Here is a 13,054-nt window from a genome sequence, read left to right on the forward strand (position 1 = left end):
AAAACGAGTTCGATCTTCTTCTCCCACTCAAGATAGGCATCTGGATCAGCTTTACCATGGAAAGGAGGGATCTTAAGCTTTAACCCTGATAGCTCATTGCGTCTATGCCTCCGGCCCTCATGATCACGTCGAGATCTTCTACTGCTACGTCTTGAACCGGAGCTATGGCTACTTCTCTCATAGAAGTTATCAGTCTCTTCTGATCCAGCATGCTCACGCTGACCTTGTCTGTTTCTTCTTGGCTCATGTCTTGAACCAGATGCTTGTCCTTGCCCATCATGCGGTCTCTGATCATACTTCTCTTCTAGTAACTTCACCATCGCTTCCATCACTTGTTTGGTGATTGCTTCTTGCAGCAATCTATTCCTTCGCACAAAGGTTTCATCATCCTCCTCAGACCCCATTGCTTCCTGATACACGAAAAACTTGAACCAGTAAGTAGTTCAAAAGAAATCAGAACTCAAGATTCAAAGAAACAAAGTATTCAAACAAAGCGGCAAATGAAGATACTTGATCAACACGCGACGATTTGAATTCTATCTTTTCGAAATTGAAACAATAACAGATCAGATTCAACGGATGATGAAATGAGATAATCGAATCCTGATCTATGATTCTAACAACAGATCGAGTCACACAATCACAAGAAACTTTCGGATCAAGTAAAACGATAACGTAATCGACAAGAATGTGAAAAGGTTTTTGTTCAAAACTTGATCGAAATTCTTAGATCTATCAATATGAGATACGAAACAATCAGATCTAGCAATCCTGATAGTGAAACAAGCAGATCAAATGAGAATAAACACACAAGAACCGATTGATCAACAAAATATGAATCGACAAAGAGTAGATCTTAAGAAATCGCAAAAGAGAAATCGAAACTCCCCTTCCAGAGTGCTCTGATACCACTTAATGAGATCCTAGGACCCTTCTCTGGATGGTTTGGATAGATCCTTGCATAAACGAATCAAAGACTCAAGTTTATCAAGGCTGTGGATCGAATGGTGACACAAGAGGCTGCGGAAAGGCTCCTTGATACTCCTAGGCTTAGATCGGATATGACACACCTTTCTAAAGCCCTTGGGCGTTGGATATTACACACCAACAGACTGGATACTACTCACCAGACACTCTCTTAACTCGTGAAAGCAAGGGAGAAGAAAACACAAGGTTTAAACAAAAGATAACTTAGATTAGAATGAGGGTTTGTGATACACTTAAATAGAGAGATCCTTGTACATGCACAAGGTCTCGAAAACATAAGAAAACTTAAAGGAACAGGCTCCACACGGTTTCAAAGTAATAACACAACACTTAGACTAAAACATAATATAAGATAGATGATGAAGTCGGTCCAAGATGCCTTAGGCCGAGTTGCATCCAAGATACATCAACTAGGAATGTGTAAGTGAACTTGATACCTCATTAAAAACCTTGATTAGAAAACCCAGTGGGACAAAACTAATCAAGGGAAAAAGAGTATACCAAGCCACTTGCCTAGATGATGATCAGCTTGATGGTAAGATCACATGAATGGTGATGAGTGTGTCTTGGTGGCTCAAGCTTCTACCAAGACAGTCTTCTTGCTTCTTAGAGATCTTCAGTATGTTTCCAACGGCTTCCTTGAGTCTCCTTGTCATTGCACGAGTGATAGGACCTGTGGGAATGGCTAAGACAGCTTCCTCTTCAGCTAGTGTATCTTTAGTCTCTCCTTCTTCATCTTTATCAACTAGCTGGTCCATGATCATATCAGCTTGGAACCTTGAAGAAGCTCCCTCATTAAAAACCTTAGCAAGAAAACCCATTGGGACAAAACTTGCTAAGGGAAAAAGAGTGGAGTTTCTACAAAGCTTAGGGATTGGCCAGTGAGCCTAAGGAACTTCAGATTCATCATGGTGGAGTCCTTAGGCTCTGGATCGTGGCCTAATAGGTATAGCAAGTATGAATCACCATAACTTGCTATCCTTGAGCACAAGTAGCCGGCTGGATCATTTTGTGGCCGGTTTAGGGTCTCCCCCTCTCAACTGGCTTCAAGCCACCTTAGGAAGGCAAGGAAACGACCAGACCATCTTCTCTGAACCCCCAGCAAAGTTACTTGTTCTTTAGAACTTGGCTTGACCTCTTCATGGACCATAGACCGACCCGGTTTGGGTCTCCCCTTCTCAACTGACTTCTTTGGCCATCTTAGATAGGCTAGGACACGACCGGATCATCATCATCATCTTCAGTGAGGCTCAAGCTTATTTTGGTACCTGATACATCATTCTAAATTTGCATCAGTTCTTAAGGAAATGCACTCATCACATCAAACTCAATAATATAAAGTATAAGGACAATCATGAATGTATTGAGATGAGTTTAAGGTGCTTCCCTTTCATAAGAATGGTGAGGCGTGGACTCCAATTGAATTCCACTTGGTAAGACACAGTCCGGATTATGGAAGCTCAATCACACACTTGGAACTGAGCTTCTTTGATCCGGTTGGTACTGAGTAATGCAAGAGTGAATCCACCACTTGCAAACTCCAATTTTGATCGGAGGTGAGGCAATGAACGACTTGGATTGGCGCCAGTTGCTTCACTGTCAAATCACCTTTGAGCTTCTTCTTATGACCTGAGCTTGTCTCCCCCTTTCTTCTGGCTTCTTGCCTCCATTTAGGGGTTGAGACAAAGCTTGTCTTTGTTCATGAGCTCAATAGGTACCTGATTCAATCATCCAAAAAATGCATGTATCAATTCTCAAGGGGCAAACCTATTCACTCATAAGAATAATAATGGTTTTAGGTACTTCCCTTGCATCAGTTTGTTGAATGTTGGTGAGGATTACTAAGCACTTGAATCCTCCACGCCATTCCTTCTCTCAACCAGCCTTTGCATTATTCTCTTGAAGTTTCAACATGTAGGGGGACTTTGCAACTCCATAATTTGCCACCATCATGTGATTGCTTAGCCAAGAATGTCCCTGATTGAATAATCCTTGCATCTGGCTGGTAAGAACAGTGAGGAGTGACAGCTTCTTCAGACTGATCACTTAAGTCCTCTTTTAATTCGCCAACCTCTTGCTGGTCTTCTATGAGGAAATGGGACACTGGATACAGTAAGCTTCATGGATCTTTTGGTAGCTCACTGATATTCCCCTCCTCAAGCTTGACTGAGTATAGTGACAAGCTTGAACGTGAGCTTCAATGAGTTTTGAACTGGGAGCACAACAATACCAACATCTGCGCTTAAGCCAACCAGTTCACCATTTGCCTTCAGCTCCAATGTCTTTGGACCACCAGTCTCCTCATGACTTAGGTGATGGCCTTCCTTGTGAGTCTCTTGAACCAGGAGCACAACAGCTCCTACGCCTGCGCTTAAGCCAACTGATTCCACTCACAAGGTATCTTTACATGGTCAGGACTAAACACCTTGACCCATGCCTCTGACCACCGGCCACTCTTGGCTTAGTGATGGCCTTTTCTCTTGAGTGCACCTCCTGTACATCCTCTTGGCATCAGGTAAGTCACTTCTGAGCAGTTTCTCCAATTCTCCAACATCCTTTCTATCTTCAGGGTAGGAAATGGGCAGACACATAGATAGGATTTGGGACTGGGCAATCTCCACGGTTCAGGAATATCCATCTTGGGAGGCTCTGAAAAACGTGGGCAATGCCTTCTTCTTTGTCTTAGTTTGATGATGGACAGAGATCACCTCTTGTGTACCTGAAACATCACTCAAACTCCAGCAAGAATCAGACCACACACACTAGGATCAGCCCTTGATAATTCACCAAGTCTGATCCCAATGTTTTAAGAGAAAGAAAATATGCAATGAACAGAATCTAAACAACTCATTCAGTTCAACTCCATGCATACTAAACATCACTAACTGCTCAGGTATGATAACTCATCAATAACAAGGCAATTAGGCTCTTTTTATGAATTTTAAAGACAATAAACAGAGACTAAACAACTCATCTAATCATCTTGAACAATATATATATAATGCAATACAAGATCAGGAGACTCTCCTAGACCTCTATCAATGCAACAAGACAATGACAGTAGCTAAACAAATCGCCTAGCACAATACAAACAGAAACAATTAATCTAGGACAGGAACTAGACAATACCATGCTAGACAACTCCTCGAAATAATTTAAGAAACAGAGCAACACACACAATTTAAGTATCATGGGACAGGAACTAGGTTCAACAACTCTAGCAACTTGAACCTGTCCCAAGGATACCAAACACACCACTCAACACAACCAGACATAACTACTCAAGCTCTTATTAAAGGTAGGAGGTTAACTTACAAACAAGGAACCTGAGCTGGTTCCTTGAACCTCCAAGGCACACTGTTCACTTGAACTTGACAGATTTGGAGTTTGGGATCTCTACCCCACGCCATTTCCTTGTGTGTGCTTTCCCTTTAGACCACTCATGCTTAAGACCCCTCCTTTCTTCCTGATTACCAGGCGCCACCTTCTGGCACACAGTGAGAGACTCCATTTTGGGAAGAACTTGAAAATCACTTGTACAGACTTGGTTTGGAGCATTGCTTGCCAAACAGCTCCAAAACCTTCTTTCTCCAAGAGATCTCTTCAGGCTGAACAGGAGAAAGGATGATAGACCTTGGGAAGTCTCTGGACACGCCATGTTTAGTCTTCTTCCTCTTGAAGAGATTGAACAGCTGGCTGGACAGAAACTCTCCAATGATTTGAAATAACAATGAGGATGAGCCTATGCTTGAATTGTGGAAGCTTTGAGTTTCAGATACTAAAGACCTCCTTTATCTTGAGTTCTGGTGAGTCTCTTCCCTCCTGGAAAAGCTTTAGACCAGAGGATACAAGGATGAACAGAAACAGAGATTTTTGAAGAGAAGTATGAACTGTAATAGATTTGCGGAAGCTCTATGGATTCTCAGGAGCTTGGAGCTCTGATACCATGTGAGAATAGACAGATTATGATGTGTGAGTGTTGTTTAGAACAGAGAGTGGTCGGATTGAAGGAGAACAGAGTGAAGACAGTAAGTGAGAATTAAAGAGACTGCAATGGAGAATAAGAGAGATTAAGTGAGATTTGAGAGAGTATGAGAGAGATTCTTGTAACCAGAGATTAGGAGAGTATAAGAGACTTGAGAATGGTGAAGAAGAAAGGGGAAACTCCCCCATTCAGCTTAATTTCGTAATGGTTACAATGGGGTGGCTTTATAGCCAGATTACAAGTTGCAAGTGATTAAACAATTGTTAAAGTACAGATTTACTAAACTAATATTATTGTAGGGTTTCTGATGGAGCCAGGAGGATGCAGCCAAGGAGAATCTCGACCAGAGGGAGTAGAGAGTGACAGGAGAGAGAGATGGGCACAGTCTGGTTGGGTGAAAGTGACAGCAGGTTCATCTCCTTATGCACATGTGACTTTTATCTTAATTAATTCTCCAACTTGCCAGATCTCTCTCCAACGGTCTCATACTTAGTTTAAACTTCAAATATGCTTCAGAAAGCTCAGCTGGACGAGTTCCCCACTTGCCTTGACTTCCAAGACACTCTAGGTTAGGTTTGGTTACTTGCAAGCCAAAACTGTACGGACAGATTCAAATCTGCTTGTTCCGGATTTGCTTGCTCTTGAAGCTTGGTCTCTTCATCAACTCCAGCTTCTTACTTCTTCATTCCAACATGATGGACCTTTGGCGCCTGCATATGCTGACTCACTTGGTTCACAGCAAAACATATATCTGGTCTGGTGATGGTCAAGTAGATCAGCTTGCCAACCATCTTCCTGTATAGCTTAGGATCTTCAAACAGCTGCTTCTCTTCAACCTCCCCCTCACGCAGAACTTTATATCCCTCCTCAAGGGGTGTCTTAGCTATCTTTCCTCCAAGCACATCAGTCTCCTTCAACATATCCATAGTATACTTCCTTTGAGACATAAACAAACCCTCCTTTGATCTGCATATCTCAATGCCCAGAAAATACTTCATCTCTCCCAAATCCTTGATGTCAAACACAGATTTGAGAAACTCCTTAGTAGCCTGAATCCCTGCCTTATCACTTCCTGTGATAATCAAATCATCCACATACACTAGAATCACAATGCTCCCTGAAGGTCCTGTCAAGGTGAAGAGAGTGTGATCTAGTTCAGACTTCCTAAAGCCTCTCCCATTGAGTGTTGTACTCAGCTTCCTGTACCAAGCTCTAGGTGACTGTTTCAACCCATATATTGCTTTCTTCAATCTCAAAACATTCCCTGGCTTTACTAGATGCTCAAGACCAGGAGGTGGATGCATGTATACTTCATCTTCAAGTTCACCTTGCAAGAACGCATTCTTCACATCCATTTGCCACAAATCCCACTCCAAGTTTGTTGCAATAGATAAGACAATTCGAATTGTGTGAAGCTTGGCCACTGGTGCAAAAGTATCAATGTAATCTTCCCCATAAGTTTGTGTAAATCCTCTTGCAACCAGCCTAGTCTTGCGCCTATCTATCTCCCCATTTGCAAGGTACTTGATGGTGAAGATCCATCTGCTTGAAACTGCCTTCTTCCCTTTAGGTAACTCACTCTCATACCAAGTATCATTCCTGATCATTGCATCCCTTTCATCTCCTACTGAATCTCTCCAAACCTTGTGCTTCATAGCTTCTTCATAAGATCTTGGTATCTCATTCTCATCCAAGTTACACATAAACACCATGTGCTCTTCTGGAAACTCAGCAAAGGAACACACAGCTTGAGAGGGATGCTCCACAGCCTGGGCATTGTAGTACACTCTCGTGTTTACCCAGTTGGAAGGATCCCTCCTTATCCTTGTGCTCCTCCGCAAGGTCTCAACCTGTTCTTCAGCCTGAACATTCTCTTGTGCTTCCTCTCTTAAACCAGTAGGTTCTCCCTGCTCATTTCCAGTAGGTTCTCCCTGCTCATTTCCACCTGACTGAGCTCCACTCTCTACTTCATGTGTCTCCTCCTGATCATGCTGACCTGAATCCTCTTGGTTATGCTCCTGCTCCCCTGATTCAGATCCATTCCCCCTCTCATGATCAAGAGGAGTTGTTCCTCCAGCTTCTCCAGCTTGATTAGAAGGTCCTGTTCTTCCTGGTTCCTGATCTTGGGATAATCCTATCCCTAGCCTCTCCAACAACACCCTCAATGTTGTTGCCTTCTCTGATGGAGCTCGGGACAGATCCTCTAGGTCTTCCCATTTCTTCTCCTCATAATACCCTTTAGACTCAACAAACTTCACTTCTCTAGATACCATAACCCTCCTAGTTATTGGATCATAACATTTGTAGCCTTTCTGAGTGATTGAGTACCCAATGAACATAGCTTTAGTACTCTTTGCTTCTAGCTTGTTCCTTCTTTCTCCGGGAATCATCACATAACATAAGCACCCAAAGACTCTCAAATGATCAATGTGTGGCTTGGCCTTGTTTAATACTTCAAAGGGAGACAGTTTCTTCAATACACGGGTTGGCACTCTATTGATGAGATAGCAAGCAGTCTGAACAGCATCACTCCAAAACCTCTTAGGGACATTCATGTGGAACATTATTGATCTCGCAACCTCCATCAAATGTCTGTTCTTCCTCTCAGCCACCCCATTTTGTTGTGGTGTGTAAGGGCAGCTAGTTTGTTGCACAATCCCATGCTTTGCAAGATGACTCTTGAAAGCATTGCTAGTGTATTCTCCTCCATTATCAGACCTCAGAATCTTCACAGTGGCATTGTACTGGTTAGTAACATATGCTTGGAAGTTCATGAAGGCTTCCAGGACTCTGTCTTTGGAGGGAATCATGGTGATCCATGTGTACTTGGACTTCTCATCAATGAAAGTCACAAAGTACTTATGGCTGTCTCTAGACATACAGGGAGCTGTCCACACGTCTGAATGCACCAGATCAAAGCAATTCTCATATATGGTTTCTGATGTTGGGAAGACAGTTCTACAGTGCTTTCCAAGTATACAAGCTTCACACTCCAAGTGATTGAACGCCATACTTGGTAGAATCAGTTCAATTGCCTTGGCATGAGGATGTCCCAGCCTTGCATGCCATGTGAGATTATCACACCTATCCGTTGTGCTGCTTAAACACACAGACTCCACAGGACTAGGCGCCTCAGTTGTTTGGAGATGATAGAGCTGATGCTTGCTGTCTCCTCTGCCAATAACTCTTCCAGTCTTCAAATCCTGGAACTCAACTTCATTTGGTCTGAAAACCACTTGACAATCCAGATCAACTGTAGCCTTCTTAACTGAGATTAGATTGGATGTAAACTGAGGTAGGTAGAAGGCAGTGGAGTTCTTCTCAAACAGCTTGAGGTTTCCCACTCCTTCTATTGGGATCCTGGTACCATTGGCTATCATGACACTCCCTGTTGCTGCTTTAACCTCACTGATTAGTCTCTTGTCACTGATCATGTGGTGTGTTGCTCCAGAGTCAATGATGATGGGTTTAGATGTGGATGCTTTGGCAGGAGCACCCAGACTCCGGGTCGTAGCCAAAGCATACACATGCTTAACCAACTCATCCCATTCCTTCTTTGTCACACACTCATCTGCCCTCTTGGTATCCATTCCTCTCATATCCGCACTGTCTCCTACTGTTTCTCCCATGTAAGCTGAGTATGAACACTCTCCTATAACCATCTGCTGAAGTACATCCTTGATTCTCTTCAAGATCACACTCATCCTGTCACTCAAGTGCTCAGACTCGCTATCCTTTCTCCATGCCCTTCTCTTCATTAACCACTCCTTAGAAAGTTTTCTCAACCTTCCCCTCTTACAGCTTGTACCTCCCTTCCATCTTTCTGGCTTCCTGTTCATTTCCCACACATCACAAGTATATTTAACAAGCTCACATACCTCTTCCATAAGGAAGCTGAAGATCACATCTTGCTTCCTCCTTTCTTGACACCATCTCGGATTTGATGTGTGTGTCTTCACCACATCTAGCTCTGACCATACTTCTCTCAGCCTTCCCACAAGCTGATAACACTCATCCTTTCCTTGTCTCAAGCCGCGGATCACCCCTCTGTCCTCAACGACTCTCACAAGCTTGGACTTGCCTAAAGTTGCTTCAATCTCACTCTTTGTAGTGTTTCCTTGAACAACTTCATTTCCCAGCTTCAGACCTCTTGTCTGACCTTCTTCAGTAGCCATTTCCATGAAAGGTTTCCCCTTTCCATGACTACTCCATAACCCACAGCTTTCCAAAGCTCTTTTGGCCCACCTTGACCACTCGCCATGCCTCTCCTCTTCAGTCTTCACAGTTGACTCAGGTCTGTGCTCCATTTCCATGTTGAGATGATTTGGATTCACCAGAACCTCTCACGCCACCAAGATAATGAAACCCAGAAGTTAAGAACACCAAGAACACTCAAGAACACTCAAGATTTTTAAGAAAAAGGAATCACACTCTCCCACTTTGCGCAACCTGGCTCTGATACCATATACACTTTTGTGTATTAGAGCATGATTCAACTAATCAGGGATAATCAGATGAGAAGATTAAAGAGATTAAGAGATTTTAGTGAGAGAATAGAGAGAGAGGCTCAAAACTCCATTAGATTGATTAATGAGAGAGTTTACAACACATATAGATTAGGGATACATAATTTCGTCCAGGTTCAGTCTAGCTAGGATAAGAGGCATGTGTAGTCAAAGATGCTTGATTCAAACTAGCCAATAAGGTTCCTCACATGCTTGGGAATCTTGCTTTAGCTTTCAAGCTGGTGCCAGCCTGTCTAAAGCTCTCTAGCCTTGACCAGACCTTATCCAAACTCCTCCTTGCTTATCCAGACTCATCCTGGCGTGTTTCACTCTCCAAATGGATGCAAGGTAACTTCCCAAGTCTTTTACCTCAGTTACCACAGTAACAATAAAGTTACTGTGGTAAATCTCCAAAGTTACTGCCTGCTCCAAATCCCTTCCTCTATCCATGTATCAACTCTTCATCTCCTCATCTCCTCATCTTAACACTTTGTAAGAAGCTTGATTTTGATACATAAAATGGTGGAGAAACACCAGGAAGTTGAATAAATCTCATAGGAGTTGGGATGAAGAAGTTATCCCACTTTCAAATCAGGTGATTCCAGTTTCCCAGTTTGGGAATAGGACAGCTTCTTCGTCGTTCCAATCAAACCAGGATGAATCACTTTGTAAGAAGCTTGATTTGGATACATAAAGTGTTGGAGAATCACCAGGAAGTTGAATAAATCTCATAGGAGTTGGGATGAAGAAGTTATCCCACTTTCAAATCAGGTGATTCCAGTTCCCAGTTTGGGAATAGGACAGCTTCTTCGTCGTTCCAATCAAACCAGGATGAATCACTTTGTAAGAAGCTTGATTTGGATACATAAAGTGGTGGAGAAACACCAGGAAGTTGAATAAATCTCATAGGAGTTGGGATGAAGAAGTTATCCCACTTTCAAATCAGGTGATTCCAGTTTCCCAGTTTGGGAATAGGACAGCTTCTTCGTCGTTCCAATCAAACCAGGATGAATCACTTTGTAAGAAGCTTGATTTGGATACATAAAGTGTTGGAGAATCACCAGGAAGTTGAATAAATCTCATAGGAGTTGGGATGAAGAAGTTATCCCACTTTCAAATCAGGTGATTCCAGTTTCCCAGTTTGGGAATAGGACAGCTTCTTCGTCGTTCCAATCAAACCAGGATGAATCACTTTGTAAGAAGCTTGATTTGGATACATAAAGTGTTGGAGAAACACCAGGAAGTTGAATAAATCTCATAGGAGTTGGGATGAAGAAGTTATCCCACTTTCAAATCAGGTGATTCCAGTTTCCCAGTTTGGGAATAGGACAGCTTCTTCGTCGTTCCAATCAAACCAGGATGAATCACTTTGTAAGAAGCTTGATTTGGATACATAAAGTGTTGGAGAAACACCAGGAAGTTGAATAAATCTCATAGGAGTTGGGATGAAGAAGTTATCCCACTTTCAAATCAGGTGATTCCAGTTTCCCAGTTTGGGAATAGGACAGCTTCTTCGTCGTTCCAATCAAACCAGGATGAATCACTTTGTAAGAAGCTTGATTTGGATACATAAAGTGGTGGAGAAACACCAGGAAGTTGAATAAATCTCATAGGAGTTGGGATGAAGAAGTTATCCCACTTTCAAATCAGGTGATTCCAGTTTCCCAGTTTGGGAATAGGACAGCTTCTTCGTCGTTCCAATCAAACCAGGATGAATCACTTTGTAAGAAGCTTGATTTGGATACATAAAGTGTTGGAGAATCACCAGGAAGTTGAATAAATCTCATAGGAGTTGGGATGAAGAAGTTATCCCACTTTCAAATCAGGTGATTCCAGTTTCCCAGTTTGGGAATAGGACAGCTTCTTCGTCGTTCCAATCAAACCAGGATGAATCACTTTGTAAGAAGCTTGATTTGGATACATAAAGGGTTGGAGAATCACCAGGAAGTTGAATAAATCTCATAGGAGTTGGGATGAAGAAGTTATCCCACTTTCAAATCAGGTGATTCCAGTTTCCCAGTTTGGGAATAGGACAGCTTCTTCGTCGTTCCAATCAAACCAGGATGAATCACTTTGTAAGAAGCTTGATTTGGATACATAAAGTGGTGGAGAAACACCAGGAAGTTGAATAAATCTCATAGGAGTTGGGATGAAGAAGTTATCCCACTTTCAAATCAGGTGATTCCAGTTTCCCAGTTTGGGAATAGGACAGCTTCTTCGTCGTTCCAATCAAACCAGGATGAATCACTTTGTAAGAAGCTTGATTTGGATACATAAAGTGTTGGAGAATCACCAGGAAGTTGAATAAATCTCATAGGAGTTGGGATGAAGAAGTTATCCCACTTTCAAATCAGGTGATTCCAGTTTCCCAGTTTGGGAATAGGACAGCTTCTTCGTCGTTCCAATCAAACCAGGATGAATCACTTTGTAAGAAGCTTGATTTGGATACATAAAGTGTTGGAGAATCACCAGGAAGTTGAATAAATCTCATAGGAGTTGGGATGAAGAAGTTATCCCACTTTCAAATCAGGTGATTCCAGTTTCCCAGTTTGGGAATAGGACAGCTTCTTCGTCGTTCCAATCAAACCAGGATGAATCACTTTGTAAGAAGCTTGATTTGGATACATAAAGTGTTGGAGAAACACCAGGAAGTTGAATAAATCTCATAGGAGTTGGGATGAAGAAGTTATCCCACTTTCAAATCAGGTGATTCCAGTTTCCCAGTTTGGGAATAGGACAGCTTCTTCGTCGTTCCAATCAAACCAGGATGAATCACTTTGTAAGAAGCTTGATTTGGATACATAAAATGGTGGAGAATCACCAGGAAGTTGAATAAATCTCATAGGAGTTGGGATGAAGAAGTTATCCCACTTTCTAATCAGGTGATTCCAGTTTCCCAGTTTGGGAATAGGACAGCTTCTTCGTCGTTCCAATCAAACCAGGATGAATCACTTTGTAAGAAGCTTGATTTGGATACATAAAGTGGTGGAGAATCACCAGGAAGTTGAATAAATCTCATAGGAGTTGGGATGAAGAAGTTATCCCACTTTCAAATCAGGTGATTCCAGTTTCCCAGTTTGGGAATAGGACAGCTTCTTCGTCGTTCCAATCAAACCAGGATGAATCACTTTGTAAGAAGCTTGATTTGGATACATAAAGTGTTGGAGAATCACCAGGAAGTTGAATAAATCTCATAGGAGTTGGGATGAAGAAGTTATCCCACTTTCAAATCAGGTGATTCCAGTTTCCCAGTTTGGGAATAGGACAGCTTCTTCGTCGTTCCAATCAAACCAGGATGAATCACTTTGTAAGAAGCTTGATTTGGATACATAAAGTGTTGGAGAAACACCAGGAAGTTGAATAAATCTCATAGGAGTTGGGATGAAGAAGTTATCCCACTTTCTAATCAGGTGATTCCAGTTTCCCAGTTTGGGAATAGGACAGCTTCTTCGTCGTTCCAATCAAACCAGGATGAATCACTTTGTAAGAAGCTTGATTTGGATACATAAAGTGGTGGAGAAACACCAGGAAGTTGAATAAATCTCATAGGAGTTGGGATGAAGAAGTTATCCCACTT

General features: G+C 42.2%; 1 long non-coding RNA gene across 1 annotated transcript; it reads right to left on the reverse strand.

Annotated features, from left to right (window-relative positions):
- Positions 1 to 2,681: 2,681 nt before the first annotated feature.
- LOC111215646 lies at positions 2,682 to 5,717 on the reverse strand. Its single transcript, XR_007333787.1, has 2 exons — positions 3,330 to 5,717; positions 2,682 to 3,254 (listed from the first exon to the last, which is right to left on the reverse strand). It is a non-coding gene; the product is annotated as an uncharacterized LOC111215646 (long non-coding RNA).
- Positions 5,718 to 13,054: the final 7,337 nt, after the last annotated feature.

The sequence above is a fragment of the Brassica napus genome, unplaced genomic scaffold (assembly GCF_020379485.1).
Source record: "Brassica napus cultivar Da-Ae unplaced genomic scaffold, Da-Ae ScsIHWf_2243;HRSCAF=2896, whole genome shotgun sequence".
Lineage (NCBI taxonomy): Eukaryota > Viridiplantae > Streptophyta > Magnoliopsida > Brassicales > Brassicaceae > Brassica > Brassica napus.